At 34.6% G+C, this 17,500-nt stretch overlaps 1 pseudogene; it reads right to left on the minus strand.

The window, feature by feature from the left end:
- LOC137656541 (KRAB-A domain-containing protein 2-like) overlaps positions 1 to 16,292 on the minus strand; it is a 16,788-nt pseudogene extending 496 nt beyond the window's left edge.
- Between the last annotated feature and the right edge of the window lie 1,208 nt (positions 16,293 to 17,500).

Raw genomic sequence — 17,500 nt, forward strand, 5'->3', positions numbered from 1 at the left:
GTTGTCTCATGCTTCGAGATATTTACTTGCCACTGAAAAAAATTTAAGCCAATACTCCATTTCTTGGAATTATTCTCTCGCATCCATATCTTCAATTTATCGTGGATTACACCATTGAGTCGCTCCACTGCTCCTTGGCTTTGGGGATTCCTTGGCCGACCTGTCACTAGCTGCAATTGTGGCCAAAGTGTTGATAATTCGGATATCACAGAATTCACAAATTCCCTACCGTTGTCACTTTGCAGTACTGCGGGAGCACCGAATGTTAAAAACACAGGTAGAAGTGTCTGAGCTACCTGTTCTGCTCTTTTAGATTTAAGGGGCTTAACACAGAAAATTTGGTAAAATGATTAACATAAGTTAGGATGTATTTATGATCCCCGTCAGGAAATGACTGAAAATTTATTAGATCAATTTGGTACCTCGATTGGTTTCACGACAAGCCCTTTTGGTTGCTTCCGACTCTTTTTTTAAATGGCACTCTACACAAAAGTTAATAAACAGGTTACAATATTCCATAGTTATGTTAGACCATTTCTTTTTAACTTCAAATAAAGTTTTCTTCTCGCCATCATGACCAACATCTTTATATGCCTTTTCTATTGCACCATACACTTCTTCAAACGCTGCTACGTATTTATAATGTTCTACCCCATCTGTTCTTTTTTTTATCAAACATTCCGTTTCTCATATCTTGAACAAAAGTTATAATCAATAGTGGTGATAGCATTACTTTCTAGATCCTTTGATAACCTTGATATAATATCTTTCACTGTTTCAAGCGAGTACATTCTTGTGTTCTTCCCTTTTCCTTCAACGATAGTCCGTAACCTTGCCTCGAAATTTTTTTTTACTTCCATCGCTGAAGCCATGAGGATTATTCGATATTCGCCAAGAACTTTTGTAAAGAATGGGAAGAATTCCGTAACTAATCTACGTATTTGTCGAGAGAATTGTCATGAGTACCGTATGTTTCACTTCACACCTTCACTCCTATTTACAAGTTGATAACAATTGTTGGTGATAGTAAGGCATTAGGCTACTAAAACTTACTTATAAATGGCCAAACTGCCATTAACAAAAGAGATTAGAATAGGATAAAACATTAAAAGTTAAAAATACTGTCAACATACTGTATTCTATTCACAAAATTTCTTCACCCATTAATTACAGATGGTATAGTATTCGATTTATCAATATTCGGCAAATTGGTCTTGCCGAGTCTTGAAACCGTGCTGATTTTAAATACTAGGCAAGAAAAATTGCTCATTTTACATAATCGGCAAATCGCTTGCTCATTCTCAATAATAGGCATTTCTATTGCCGATTTTCAATAATGAGCGTAAAACACACACACACACACACACACACACACATATATATATATATATATATACATACATATATATATATATATATATATATATATATATATATATATATATATATATATATATATATATATATATGTATATAGATAGATAGATAGATAGATAGATATAGATTTTTTTTTTCAAGAATAAATATCTCCATAAATATTCCTCTTTAATCCAATAACTTTTATTCATATATAGCTAAGACTTTGGTAATTTTAAGTTTGCTCTTGCTGCTACCATCCCTCTACAATCTATCTTTCTCTTACTCACCCCACTTAGCTGCCAGAGTCCTGTACTCCCATAAAGTATTTCCTTTTATCACTTGATATTCCTATGAACTCAGAGAACATGTTATCAAACTTCATAAGCTTCAATGGACCGTTTAGGGTGAGACAGGAATGAAGAATATTCAACAAATTCGAACATAATTCATGGAATGAATCAATTGCGAGCTTATTAAATTGAAAGAAGACAAATCTCACTTATGATTTGCTTCACAAAAACCCATCGTGTGAGATTTACTGGAATATTTTCTTATTATTCAATACTTCTTTATTCACTTTAATACTTACATATCTGCGGCCCAAAAAAACTTGAGATTTATATAACTCAACTATAAAAATCATGGAATTTTCTTAATTAATTAATGGCACTAAACAACGTTATAAATACATCACAATGGGGAAATTTCTTCAAAGTAATGCTGAACAATAAAAACCGTCAAAATGACAAATTACTACGTTTCATACAGAATCAGAAATACATCACATTGTGATATGTAATCAATGTTCCATAAAGTTATAAAATATTAATTTTGCAATGTATAATCATTAAATCACATCAAATGACGTTAAAAAACATTATATTGAATTCATTAAACGCCCTTTACTATAGGCCAATTCAATAGATATATAGAATTAAGATAATTGCTCATTACGTTCCATAAAGTTACATTCAACCCCATTGAAGGAATTATGAAGTAACCTAAGTGTCCTGAAAACTTGTCTTGAGACGAATGGCAAAAGTTATAGCACCCACCCCTCACTCTCTCTCTCTCTCTCTCTCTCTCTCTCTCTCTCTCTCTCTCTCTCTCTCTCTCTCTCTCTCTCTCTCTCTCTCTCTCTATGAAGAAGTTTTTCCACGTTGTATAGTTATAGAATAGAACAATATTTTCGTTTCTCAAGTGAGATTTTTTAATCCTTTTTATCGTTGACTTTTCTTTGTACATGATAATAATGAAAATAACAATGATAATAAAATAATTGTTATCTCCAAAGGAAAGAAAAACATTCACAACTTTTTTTCAAAATTTTCACTCCAAAAGTTTGTCAATTCATAATAATCCGTCCTAATTAAGGATCGTTTTCTTAAGAACACCCTTTCTATTTTGGGTTTTCTTTATTTCTTATTTTTTAGATGTTGATATCATGTAGACGAGTTTTTTTTTTTTTCCAGAAAATTCCATCCCTGGAAGTATTTTTATGATGCGAAACATATTCCTAGAAGAGAAAACCTTTTTCTAGCCTCTTCGATCTTAAGATACTGGAGAAGCTACTATATAAAAGGAGGTGAGGTTTCTGAAGAAAACATCCTTGCTGAAAGAACAAGTAACAGTCAGTAATTAAATGTCGCACTACTGTACTTGTGTGATTATTTTCTAATCGAAATATACTTCTGAATTCCGATCGTTCATCACTTACGTCTTCTAAAGCTTTTATATTTCCATTGTTAAAACATTTTCATACGTTTTGGATTCACCTTTGTCAAGTTTCACTTCGAGAATCCTATTCATCTCTCTTAATTTCCCTTTAGGTACCACCATCCATGTCCTCACGTCTCTCTCTCTCTCTCTCTCTCTCTCTCTCTCTCTCTCTCTCTCTCTCTCTCTCTCTCTGTTATGGGGAGAAACAGAAGCTGTTATTCCTTTACTGCATAATCTTCGGTTCTCGAGAATTATCTGTTTTGCTTATAGCATTATCAATATAATTTTTTCTACTCATGCATAGAAAATCCATAATCCTATTTATCACTTTCCAATGAGTAAATCATCCATATAATAATAATAATAATAATAATAATAATAATAATAATAATAATAATAATAATAATAATAATAATAATAATAATAATAATAATGGAGGTACATTGATATCCCTAGAAATGAAACAAAACTTTTTTCTATATTTTACTAATTAAATTTTACTTAATCTACTTAGTAAATTTTACTTATTTTACTAAACAAATTCACTTCAAAATAATCATTCCTAATCAAGGGAGTTTTCTCTAAGATTTACCTTTCAAATTTGTTTTTTCTTTTTTTTTACTTTTTTGTTCCGGATATGATGGAGATGAGTCTTTTTCAAAAAATTATGTCCAAAGGTTTTCTAACTATAAAAAAAAAAAAAAAAATCTCGGAAGAAAAGTCATTTTTTTATAGGTCTCTTCGACTTCTACTAAAGAATGTTTGTCTTTCCTTCTTGTTAGATAACAAGATGTCGGCGGAGGTACAAGGGAAAGCAGGGTCTTTGTTAAAAGGACGAGGATTAAAGGTAATTCATTGTAACAAGTTCCAATGTTAATGTTTATATAGTTTCTTACAGAAAATTTTTACGTAACGAAAAGAATAACGCATGAGTTCCCATTATTTGTCCTTGGATTTTTCAAAACTGTTAAGATCTCTCATAATATTTTAAGAATAATCACTTCGGTGTGTCTTTTCCAAATTTTATCCCGAAGTTTTCATCTCTCTCTCTCTCTCTCTCTCTCTCTCTCTCTCTCTCTCTCTCTCTCTCTCTCTCTCTCTCTCTCTCTCTCTCTCGAACTAGGAATAGAACTAGTAGTAGAACTAGAACTAGAAAATTAGAACTTTGGGAGGGAAGAATCACTTTCCCCCGGATTGTTTATCTTTGTCGACTATTTTTCCGTAGTGGAAGAAACTTTAGTAGGTAAAAATAATGTTGTCTGAAAGTTTTCAAAAGAACAGCAGATTTTTCTCGGAGATTTTGATCATACTAAGTTTTGCTGGTTAATGCTCTTTCTCCACTTTTACCAAACACTTTAGTTATATATTCTGATAACTTTCGTGATCCCCCAATTTTTTTTTTTTGCGTATGTAGTAAACTTTGAATATTTCTCTGTGATTTTGAGTAAACGAAGTTAATAAAGTTCAAGGAAATTTGCCGATATTTTACCTCAGACTTTCGACATCTCTTATATTCATACTTTTCTTTTAATAAAATTTATCCTGTTAACGGTATAGTTTTCTTTTTTCCATTTGTTGACAATCTTAGCATATATATAAATTGTGTTGGCGAAAGAGTTCTGTTTATGTAAGTTCAGCTCTCTCTCTCTCTCTCTCTCTCTCTCTCTCTCTCTCTCTCTCTCTCCTCTCTCTCTCTCTCTCTCTCTCTCTCTCTTCCTCAAGCACACATATAAACGAGCCCAAACAATGCAAAGAGCCCTTTCACATCCCCATAAATCAAGCCTCTTGTTAAGGAAGCCACTTTCGTAAGCTTTCACAACATGGTCCACCCCCACCCCCGCCCCTCTCCCCCATTCTTAAAAAGGTTTATTCAAGTCAGTTATTCTTTATGTAACAAAGAAGAATTCAAGATTTAATTCCTTTTACTGAAAGATTAAAATCAGCCGAACATTGAATTGTTCTCTCAATTCTTCATGGTCCTTTACCAATAAAAGTGAAATGACTTTACATTCAATAACTTTTCTCACAGAAAATACAATATCGATTTAAAATACTAAAACAGATTATTTTATTCTCTAATCTAAAAAAAAAGAGTAATATCAATGTCGTTCTTTTTTTCCGAAAGAAAATGGAAAATAACAGTTGTTATTATCCTACTTATTGGAAATTAGTGAAAAATATATAGAAGTAATTGTCTACAATTTTAATGAAATAAAGGAGACTTAGAGTTTAAATTTCTGTAGCTGAAAGAAGAATGAAATCAACTTAATTTTAACATAACCTCAAAAAAGATGTCATTAAATTGAAATGTGAAAATTTCAGTTGACTAAAATCCCGGTAGAGATATCATTCAAAATGTAAGCTTATGGCTCTGACAATATGATAGATTCTGGTTTATTAATACATAATTTTCAGTTTGCTTCATACTTCTCTCTCTCTCTCTCTCTCTCTCTCTCTCTCTCTCTCTCTCTCTCTCTCTCTCTCTCTCTCTCTCTCTCTCTCTGACGAATACTTTCAGAATACAAAATATTTCTGACCTTTTTTCTCGCTTGCTAAGACATAAAAATCTTGTCAAGCGAGAGATATATGAAAAGGTAAACAATAAACATTTTAATTTTGCTGACCAACAAAACTAATTAAATTGTACAGAGAATCTGGAAGAGAAAGCAAGGCAAGGTTTTTAACATCTTATTTCAATTAGAAGAATTCTTTTGGAAGCCTCACAAAAGAATTCTTTCTGATGTTTTGACCACAAAACAGAAGCTGCTCATTTGGGAGGCTTGATAAAGGGCACAAAATACACAAGAAATACGTATGGACAGACATTTAGACGGACAGGCAAGTCTATTTAGGTAACAAGCCGGAGATGCGTAAGATAACGAAGAATAATACAGAAAAAGAAAATAGGGATTAGAATAAAGATATTTTAGAGAGAGAGAGAGAGAGAGAGAGAGAGAGAGAGAGAGAGAGAGAGAGGAGAGAGAGAGAGAGAGAGAGAGAGAGAGAGAGTTTTAAGATTTTCCGTGATTAAGCTCTTCTGAACAAATGTTTTAATTATTCAATTTTACTTACTATCGACTATTTTCTTACCTGTCTTATTTTGTTGGGGGAAAAAACTTACTGTTTATCAAATTTCTTTTTCCTGATCTAGATAATAAACTCTGACACCGTCATTCAGTTAATTATTGATGCATAATACATAAGATTTTCCATTATTTTAACCTTCCTTCGCGATTAGATCTTCCAAGACTTTCCCCTCCTGTACGCAGTACTGGGTTTGCAGTTAATTCTAACAGTCTTTCCTTTTCCACCATAAGGCACAATACTACAAAGAATTCTAGGAGTTTGATTCCATCTGTTACGAGATTGTGAAAGGGTCTCCCTAATCTGGAGATGAATAGCTGGCACTACGGAAGTTCACACTTATTTCAAAAACTTTTATGTCCGGTAGGTTAACATGGGTCTCTCTTACACAGTTACTCAAATTATCAGAATAACAATATAATAAAAAGTATTAATTTCTGATACCACGGAAGGAATTGCAGCCTATGAGCACTGAAAAAAAAAGCGAAAAGTAAAATTATATAAAAATAAAACTTATGACGGAATTTGAACAACGAAAAGAGTATTTTCTGACAGCCAGCATTTCCAGTCAACAAATTCGAAATCAGATCATTATTAGCGTCCTGGATTGACTCTTGACCGATGGCAAGCTTTCCCAGAGATTCCAAGGTGATCTCTTTTTGAAATTGTGTGAATTCTTGCCGACAAAATTTCAAATGTTGATACGTAAAATTTACATTGCCAATTTAAAACAAAATTTTGTTTTAATATAATCGTAAGAAAAGAAGCAGAGTACGAGGAAGCAATAATTTTCTGTTCTCTGGAACCTTTACAGATTCCCTGATTAGAAATGATTAGTGTAACTTTAGTAATTCGTTTCTATCGTCTTCGTATCTTTTGAGCCTCTAGAGCCTTCCATTCAGAAATTGATTCAATTGCCAATGACGTAAGGACGTTATTAGCCAGGAGTAATGATGCCCATATGAAAAGATCCTCTTTCTCATCCCAATAAGCAGAGGTTTCTTTCACCTAACACCTCCTACACCTTGTTATCTTATTCCGTCTTCTTCTTCTTTGATCGTCTTCCTCTTCCTCCTCCTACTACTAAAGAGAAGAAGAGTCTTCTTTAAAGGCCCTAAATCCAGCCACTCAGCCACCGTCCTTTATCCTTAAGTCTTTTGTTTTGTATTCTAGCTTTGTCAAGTTCTTTTTTCCTCTTCCATAGGTGTAGGATAGCTCTCCCCTCTAGTCATAAAAGTCTCTCTCTCTCTCTCTCTCTCTCTCTCTCTCTCTCTCTCTCTCTCTCTCTCTCTCTCTCTCTCTCGAATTTTACTTTTGTTTATAACCGAGATTAGCTTAAACTCTCCTGTGTAAATGGAACGCCACTTATGAAACAAAAGTGTTTAAATGGAGATCTGAAATTCTTGACTGAATATTACATGTTATTGATTATTTTATTGTCATTCTGAATATTTCTAAAAAAAAATTTTGTATATATAATTCCTGTGTCAGCCAAGATTCTTTAGATTAGATAATAAATATCTAAGCAAATGAGTATGTCATTGAGTGAATATTACAGGTGTGACTCAACAACTGTGCCAGCACTTCCGGATTTCATTTCGAAGATGCTGCAACATAATGTATGATTTGTGTTCGAGTCAGAGGATTTACACAGAATTGAATTTTATATTTTGCCGTTTACTTATATCATCGTTTAAGATGAGTTTCTTGAAACAGATTTGAAAGCTTTTCATAATAATTACAGCTCAGCTTCTACTTGAATTTATTATAGCATTTGTTTTTATTTGTATGAAATAAAAAAACACGTTTAGACATTGAACAATTAACAGGAAGTTATTGCTCTAGAGAATTTAAAGGATTTAGATTGTTAACGGCTCCATAAATTATCGGTTCCAGGAAAGGAAAAACGAGAATGAAATGGTCATCGTCCTTCACTGACAGAGTTGCCGAGTCAGCACGACTCGAGTGTCTCGATGCCTCACCTTTTATTGGTCATTAAATCCTAAAGTTTTTATGCTTAAGTCACAATTCGAACGCCTAGTTCCTCATTGAATCCCAAGTCAATGAAAAGTCAAAAACAGAATAAAGGGAAATTAAGACTCTTTGACTTTAGAAAATTGAAGGAGTTTATTCAGATGGTTTTAGTTGTCATAAAGGTTAATGTTATCATCAGCCTCTTTAATAATCAGGTTTACACTAATGGGGCCTTCGTAATAGTCATTAACATCTTTATTAAGTATCTATAAATAATATATATATATATATATATATATATATATATATATATATATATATATATATATATATATAATATATATATATATATATATATATATATATATATATATATATATATATATATATATATATATATATATATATATATATATATACATATATATATAAACTTTGATACAGATACGAGATATACTTGTGTAAAAGTTTTGCTCAAAGATTAACTAGAAGCTATGATTCTATCATTCATCTTTGACATCTGTTAATTACTTTAAGGTACATAATACTTATTACTGTGAGTAATATATTCAATACAACTTGAATTATCAACATATTTTATATAACGAATGCTTAGCCTAAGAGGCCAGGCTGCATCTGGCTACTGGCCATAAACCACCACCAATGAGTTTCTCTCTTTAATATCAGTTTATTCATTAATCTTAATCCCTCGACCCCTCAGCAACTCTCGAGGAACTTTTTCAGATTCCTAAATTAATTTCATTAAAATGTATGATATCAATTGAGTGTCTTGAAGTCCCTTGGAAGGGAAGATCACTGCTTTTATAGTTGCTGATGTTCGCATTTGTTGAATGACTACCTACAAAGAATTCATTCGGCCATTAGCTACGTCCAACTCCAAAACTGTCGTTGGTTGGTAAGTTACTGTTATGCAGTCATAGGGTCATTACCTACGTCTGAATTCGTCGTATGTCGATTAGTTAGTGACTGAAGTGTTATTGTTTGATTAGGTACCTCTCAAACAATAACTAGTTGAATAGCTACCTACTAAGCAATCATTGTTTGTTTATAACTCCGCTCAGAAGCTACTCCTTTCTTATTTACCTTCTTATTATTAGTCACATGTAAATTATTTTCGCACTAAACCATCATTAATTAATATGTTACCTCCTGAACTGTAATTTGGTCTATTATCTACATACATATTGGTTGATTGTATACCAACTAAGCAGCTATTGTTTGATTAGCTACTGTCGAAGCAGTCAATAGCCGATTATTCATCTCCCAAACAGTTATTGGTCTCTTAGTACTTCCCAACAGTCATTGCTTTACTGATTACCTACTAAGTATTTCTTGGTCATGCAGCCACCTAACAAACAATTATTGGTCAGTTAGTCATCACCTAAATAGTAATTAGTCAATAAGGTATTTTTTAAGCAGTCAGTGATTGATTGTATGTCAATAAAGTATCCATTAGTCGATTCGCTTCCTCCTAAGCAGTTATTGGTCAGTTAGCTACCTCTTAATCTCTCCTTGGTCTATTAGCTTCATTGGCCGATTACCTACCTCGTATACAGACATTGATTACCTACTGAGCAGGCATTGGTTAATTAACCATTCACTGAGCAATTATTTGTTTATTGGGTGCCTAGTAGGCTCTCATTGTCTGATTATCTCCTTACTAGATAGTCATTAATTAATTAGTTACCTATTAAACCGACATTGGTTGATTAGGTACCTATTAAGTGTTTATTTTTCAAATAGGAAACTACAAAGAAGCCATTTGTTTTTTTCAGATGCCTCCAACACAGTTACTGGTTAATCAACTGCTTACTAAACAGCCATTGGTCGCTTTATTGATAAACACTAATTTTCAGGATAAATCGCCCTCGCGTGGCAAAACCGAAGGTCAGAGGCAAAAAACTCTATGCAGTTTAAAGATGTCCTAAGTCACCTTATTATGTGGTACGAATATCAAAGTCCGGTCCATCAAAACGGCATTAGCTGGCCAGCCCATTAAGAAGTCATTGGTAAATTAGATAAATACTAAACACCAAATATCCAATTAGCTACATACTAGGTAGTGTCCTTTGTTGATTAAATGCCTACTAAGTAGTCATTGGTTGATTACGTACCCACTAATGATCCTTGGTTAATTAGTTAGCCACTGATAAGTTAGCCATTAAATAAAAACGTCCTCAGATTATTGTATTGTGCAAAAATATCTTAGAGTATCAAAGATAACATTTATATTATGGTTTTATCACAAGAGCTTGAATAACCTTATAAAGTAAAAGTTATTTCATTCAATATGGTAATTATTTATTGTAAACTATTAATTTCCTTCAGTTTTAGTCATTTCAGGAAGGAAGCGAAGTTTCTACTGTATCTTGAAATGGTTTGAGTAGTCCCTTCTTGACTCAGAGGACTTGGTCAAAGTATATTTACTGCAGTGATTTGTGAGAAGTGAGACAATGGAAAGTGAGGGAAGCATGACTGATTGAAATAGAGACGGCTATAAGGAACTGGCCTAAAATGAATGGTAAGAATTAGAGAAGTTAAAGGAAGAAAGCATCATCCATTATCCCTTAAAAAGGGATGGTTGGAATTAGAGGTGTGTGCGTGAGAATGCAAGGAATGTGGGTATGAAGGGAATTTTGTCTAAAGTGTACACTACAAAGCAAACTGTAAGCAAATGAGAAGTTTAATGAAATATATATTTTTTACAATTCTCACAAAACTAGGATTTTGAAATAAAGAATTACGTTTCATCTGTTTGTCTTATGCATGTTTGTATGACCACATGTCATTCATCTTCTCTCTCTCTCTCTCTCTCCCCCCCCCCCCCTCTCTCTCTCTCTCTCTCTCTCTCTCTCTCTCTCTCTCTCTCTCTCTCTCTCTCTCTCTCTAGTTAATACTTCTGTCACTCGACCCCTGCTGCTTCCGGAAGTGGGTGCACCTGCCTGTTTAGAGGTCCCCCTCAAGGAGTGATTTGGAGGACTCCCAACCAAGTTTGTTTAATGACGAAGGAATGCTCCTGTGTGGTCGCTTCAAATGACTTAACTCCTCCGGGTAACAAATGAGGCAGCCACTGTTGTATCACAAGTATCAAACGCTTTTTTTGTTTTTAATTCTAGATAATTACTTGGTTGAATGACAGAGCTGATATATTTACTTTCGCTTCTTGTCATTTTTTACAAATATGTGAAAAATTTCACGTTAATCTCTTTGAAAACATTTCATCCGGTAAGAATCCAAACTTGATAATTCTCAAGAGATCTTTACAAAGCTTTTTTCTCTTTGATGGAAATTATTTCATACAAAACTGAATCCTTTTATTCTGCGTCTTTTCTAATCAGAAGAATTCCCTTACTCTCAACAGCAATATTCCATTGATTATTACAACGACAAACATGAATAGGAAAGCATGAAAAAAATTAAAAGATCAAGTTTCCTGATTCTTCTTTCTTTTTTACTTTTTTATCATATAATGTCAAAAGGTTGATGTTAATTAAAAAATATATATATATATATCGTGGATTTAACGTATCAAGTAAATGGAAGATGGAATGGTTTTACTGCTTTGGTAGTTTCAACGAAGCCTCAAACTACATATAAATCTATGTATACATTTCTTTGTACCGTTTTCGTTTCTTTATTTTTTATCTCAACCAGTAGAATTAATTCTAATATATTTTGAGCTCATCTCTGCCAACACATTTTTCATTATAATGGAAATATCTCATGTTTTAAAACTCTCAATTTCCCTTTTTAAGTGGAAAAAAACATTTCCTATAATCACTAGACAATTAGCAAAAAACGTGCATTTCCTTATTGCATCTTTTAGTTGTTCTTAGTCTTATATATTTAAGTCATTTTCATATCTATAGAAAATCTAACATTGCCACTAATTCCTGTTCATCAGGGCGTGCTAGCATAAATAAAAGAAAAAATATATATTGATTTTATTTCTTCAACTTAACTAATGTATGAAAAGAGTCCTGTTTAACTATCAGTAAACAAGACAAATGTAAGAGAACATAGAAACTAAACAAGCAGACAATTAAGTACGCTTAGAAATTATTATTGAAAAGTGATTGGTTTAGATTAAGTCAACTTGATCTAAACCAATCACATTTCAGTATCTTTTTTATTGATACGAAAAACCAAAACCCGATCGATTTCTAAGCGTACCTCATTGTCTGTTTGTTTAGTTTCTAAGCTATCTTTCAGTAATTTTGATAGTTAAACAGGGGATTATTGCTATTGCCATATATATTATGCAAAAATATATTACTATTGATAAATCAGTGTATTAATTTGCTAAATGTAGCTTCTATATTTTTTTTATAAGCGTTGCCACATGTAACAAAATGTTAAGCACCTTTAAATGAGGAACTGATCAACGTAATGGAAGATTTGGCACCGCATTTAAGTGTGGCATTTTGAACGTTCATTATTGAGTGATTTTGTCATATCTTCAAACATATCACGCAGATACGTGATCTTTGATGATAGTTTGACTTCCATTATCAGAAACTTGGTTACACTGCTAATCACGGGTAAGTGTTAAAATGAGATATTACTTCGTGGAATACACTCTCCACTACAAGAACACATCTCTTTTCGTGTTCCTATTTTATGATTAAACATAAGGAACGACTAATTATTATTATTATTATTATTATTATTATTATTATTATTATTATTATTATTATTATTATTATTATTATTATTATTATTATTATTAGTTAAGCTACAGCCCTAGTAAGAAAACCAGGATGCTAATAGTGCTGGCGCTTCATGAGGTAAAAAAGCCCGGTGATAAAAGAAAACAAATAATATATATATATATATATATATATATATATATATATATATATATATATATATATATATATATATATATATATATATACCTATATCTATATATATACATATATATATATATATATATATATATATATATATATATATATATATATATCTATCTATATATATATATATATATATATATATATATATATATATATATATATATATATAGATAGATAGATAGATAGATAGCCTATGATAACTATTGAATTGAAAATATAAAATACTTTAATATCAGTAATAACATTGAAATTGACATGTCATATATAAACAATATATACAGACTTATATCGGTCTGTTCAGCATGAACACATTCGCTGTAAGTTTGAATTTCCGAAGTTCCACCGGTTCATTTGAAATCAAACTTTGAGAATACGGGATAGTGTTACGCCATATGATTAAGAAGGCAAGAAAGTTATGATTAACTGCCTACCTAATAATACTTATAGTGTGATACAGTCTGGGAAGATCTGAATGCAAAGGATGATCAGAATTATGGAAAACCGTATGCAGCACGCAAAGACAACTAACTGAATGACGATAGCAGAGATCAATATGGAGATCAGAAAAAAGAAATTTAAAAGACCATAAGTTTTTATCCAACAAATTAAGATGAGAGTCAACAACTGAATACCAGACAAAAGAACAATACTCGAAACAAGGTAGAATGAAAGAATAAAACATTTTTTCAGGATAGATTGAACACCGAAAATCCTAAGAGAATTTCTCAGTAAGTAATTTTTTTGTGCAGTTAAAGAATAAACAGACTAAAAGTGTTTCTCAAAAGTGAATTTGTAATAATCACACCTAAACTTTCAAAGAACATATATGTATTTGAAGCAACATTATCAATGAAGAAATTTTGATGTTTAGGAACAACTGTCTTTAAGCTACTTAAAATAATACTTTGAGTTTGGATTAGGTTCAACTTCATGCCTACTAATTTACGCCGTTCTATCTATATTAAGCGTTTTATTACCACAAATTCAACATTATGGAGATTAAATTGATACAAATAGAGTAGCATCATTCCTATATGAAGAGCAGCGACCTTGTTTTCTAGGCCAAACTACATACCATGGCTATATGGTATGAAAAGTAATGGGCCAAGAACAATTTCCCAAGGAACAAAAGATATCTAATTTCTATACTCACGATGGTGTCCATCAAGAAAATGACAAGAAAACGCTTACCTATTCCCATTTACTTAAATTTGAACAAGGGCCATATTATTAACAGGTTATTGACAGCACTAAAACCAAGGTCAATCATACTAACATCCTTACCACAATCAAGACATTTCTGTGCTGCATTGGAGATTGGGAAAAGCCAAAAGTCCAGAATAGAGAACAGATTATTACTTTTAGCTTACCTATTTAGACATTTTGCCAAAAGACGTTAGAAAAAAAAATCATTATGGAAATTGGGTAGTAATCAGCAGGACTAAGGGTGCCACAAACACATTTGCCTAATGGATTAACATTAGCAATTGTCAAACATGAGAAAAGAAACTATTCTTGATAGCTTCCAAAAATTAACAGACAACTACGGTCGAGAGACAAAGTACGGTCGATTAGCTTTTTCAGCAGAATGTTCAGTAGTTTTAGTTTGTGTGAAGTGAATATAATTTGGTGTTGTTGGGAAAAAAACATAGGATAAAGTATATTTTAGATACAGAATAGGGTTCTGCTTATGCAAAGTATACACCATGCGTGCGCAGAGGCTCAGTTAATCTAAGATGTAGTAACACTTATTAAGTTTAATAAGGGATATCAACTTGGTCTGTAGAGTTGTCTTATTCATACCAAAGACATTATAATAGGAACAATGTTGCTTATATGGAAATTCTTGTAAAAAAGTCTAAGTTGATTCATTTTACATATATATATATATATATATATATATATATATATATATATATATATATATATATATATATATATATATATATATATATATATATATTGCGACGGGCCGAGAGAAGGTTGTGACTCAAAGGCAGGTTGAAAGCAACTGAGTGATTTATTATAAAACACTCTCCTTTATATACAAAACTTCAAGGCAACAGGAAATCTCAGGTTCGAAAAACAGACAATGTTACAGAGGAAAAACGCAGACATGTTTATTCTGGTTCTTTTAGTGCGAGAGCAGAGCGAAGATACAAGCATAATATATACAAAATTAATTATGTACGATCGTGTGACACACGGTTGGTACATGGCTCCCCCCCCCTAAAAATTACATACTATACATGTTAAATAGGGCACCCCAATCTGGAGAGCGGAACTGTAGGTGGGTCATCTGGCAGAAGATAAAACAGTTTTTTGACTATCAATGGAAACCCAGTCTTCTTTGCCACGAATGTTTAGTACGAATGCTTTCGGACTGCATCGGATCACAAGGAAAGGGCCCGCGTAAGGGGGCGTTAGCGGTGGATTGCTAGTGTCGTTGCGCAGGAAGACGTGCGTTGCAGAGAGCAAGTCTGTTGGTATGTGGTGCTTCGCTGGGGGCTTGTAAGTCTGGCGGCATGGAGAAAATTTTCCCAAGACGTGACGTATGCGCTGGAGATCGTTGGAGGAGGTTGTAGAAGGAAAAAATTCGGCAGGGACGACCAACGGGTCGCCATACACCATTTCCGCTGCCGAGACGTCGAGGGCGTCTTTAGGAGTGGTCCTTAGTCCCAGGAGGACCCGGGGAAGCTGAGTAAACCAGTTGGAATCCTTGCAGCGGGACATCAAAGCTGCTGTGCGGGTGCGATGAAAACGTCCATCCATTCCATTGGCGGCAGGGTTGTAGGCCATTGTCTGATGTAGGGTGATGCCCAGGAGATCCGCTAATGATGTCCACAATTGAGAGGTGAAAGTGGTTTCCCTGTCAGAAGTAATATACTCAGGGATACCAAATCTTGCAATCATCCAGAGAGTAAGGCAGATGTACATGCGGTGGACGTTGCAGTTTCCATAGGAATGGCTTCAGGCCAACAAGTGGATCGGTCGATGACGGTAAACAGGTAACGATGTGATGTGATGTGATGTGGGTAGGGGGCCTACAACGTTGACGTGAATGTGTGTGAAACGACGCTGCGGTAGAGGAAACGTGCCCACTCCTGAATCCGTGTGTCGAAGTACTTTAGAAGTTTGGCAAGAAGTACAGGCACGGATCCAATCCTCAGCATCCTTAGAAATGTCGTGCCAAATAAACTTTGCCTTCAGCAGCTGTGCAGTAGAGCGGCACGAGGGAGGTGAAAGGCCGTGAATGAAATCAAACACCTGCCGGCGCATGGGGGCAGGAATCCAAGGTCGCGGTCTACCAGTACTGACGTCACAGAGGAGGGTGGTGTTGGAGTCTTCGATGGGGAAGTCTTCCCAACGGAGGGACGTGCAGGATGTCCTACATGCTTGATACTCTGGATCCTTTCGTTGGGCTTCAGCCAGGCCATTGTAATCCAATCCCAGTTGAACGGCAGCCAACGTGTTTCTTGACAGGGCATTGGCAACGGGATTCATTTTCCCAGGGACGTATTGAAAGGGGCAATTATTTTCAGCCGGGCTGACCAGGTATCAGACTGTCGAGTAAAGGCGTGCACCAAAGGCATGTGGTCTGTGCAAATGACAAAGAACGTACCCTCTAAGAAATGGCGAAAGTGACAGACAGCCAAGTGCACCGCCAGCAATTCTCGATCAAAGGTAGAATAACCCAATTCTGCCTTGGACAGTTTTCTGCTGAAGAAGGCCAATGCGCGGGGCGAGCCGTTGACCACCTGCTCGAGTATTGCACCAATAGCGACATCGCTGGCATCGGTGGAGAGGAGAGGGGCATGTGGGATAGGAAAAGTGAGAGCCGCAGCAGTTGATAGGGCCTTCTTTGCATTGCAGAAGGCTGCTTCTTGAAGGGGACCCCACTTCAGGTCCTTTGCCTTGCCCTTGAGGGAGGCGTAGAGGGGAGCAAGAGTGGAGGCAATGGCTGGCAGAAAATGGTGATAATAGTTGATCATGCCCAAGAATTCCTGCAGAGCTTTGACGGTCGAGGGCGCGGGGAAGTTCTGAACGGCTGCTACCTTCTAAGGGAGGGGATGGACTCCTTCAGGAATGATGCGGTGCCCTAAGAACATCACTTCGTTGGAGCCAAAGGTACACTTGTCGTACTGGACTACAAGGCCGTTTGTTTGCAGGCAGTTGAGCACGATTAGCAGGTGGCGGAAGTGTTCCTCTTTTGAGGAGGAGAACACAAGTATGTAATCCACATAACATACACAGAAAGGGAGGTCCCCTAAGATACTATCCATGAGACGTTGAAACGTGGCCCCAGCATTACGAAGGCCAAAACAGGAGTAATTGAAGGTGTATGTACCAAACGGAGTGGTGATGGCAGTCTTGGGGATGTCTTCTGGGTTCCTAGGCACCTGATAATACCCTTTCAGGAGGTCGAGCGTAGAGAAAACCTTCGCTTTGTTCAGGTATGAGGTCACGTCGGCAATGTTTGGGATGGG

This window comes from Palaemon carinicauda, chromosome 17 (genome assembly GCF_036898095.1).
Source record: "Palaemon carinicauda isolate YSFRI2023 chromosome 17, ASM3689809v2, whole genome shotgun sequence".
Classification (NCBI taxonomy): domain Eukaryota; kingdom Metazoa; phylum Arthropoda; class Malacostraca; order Decapoda; family Palaemonidae; genus Palaemon; species Palaemon carinicauda.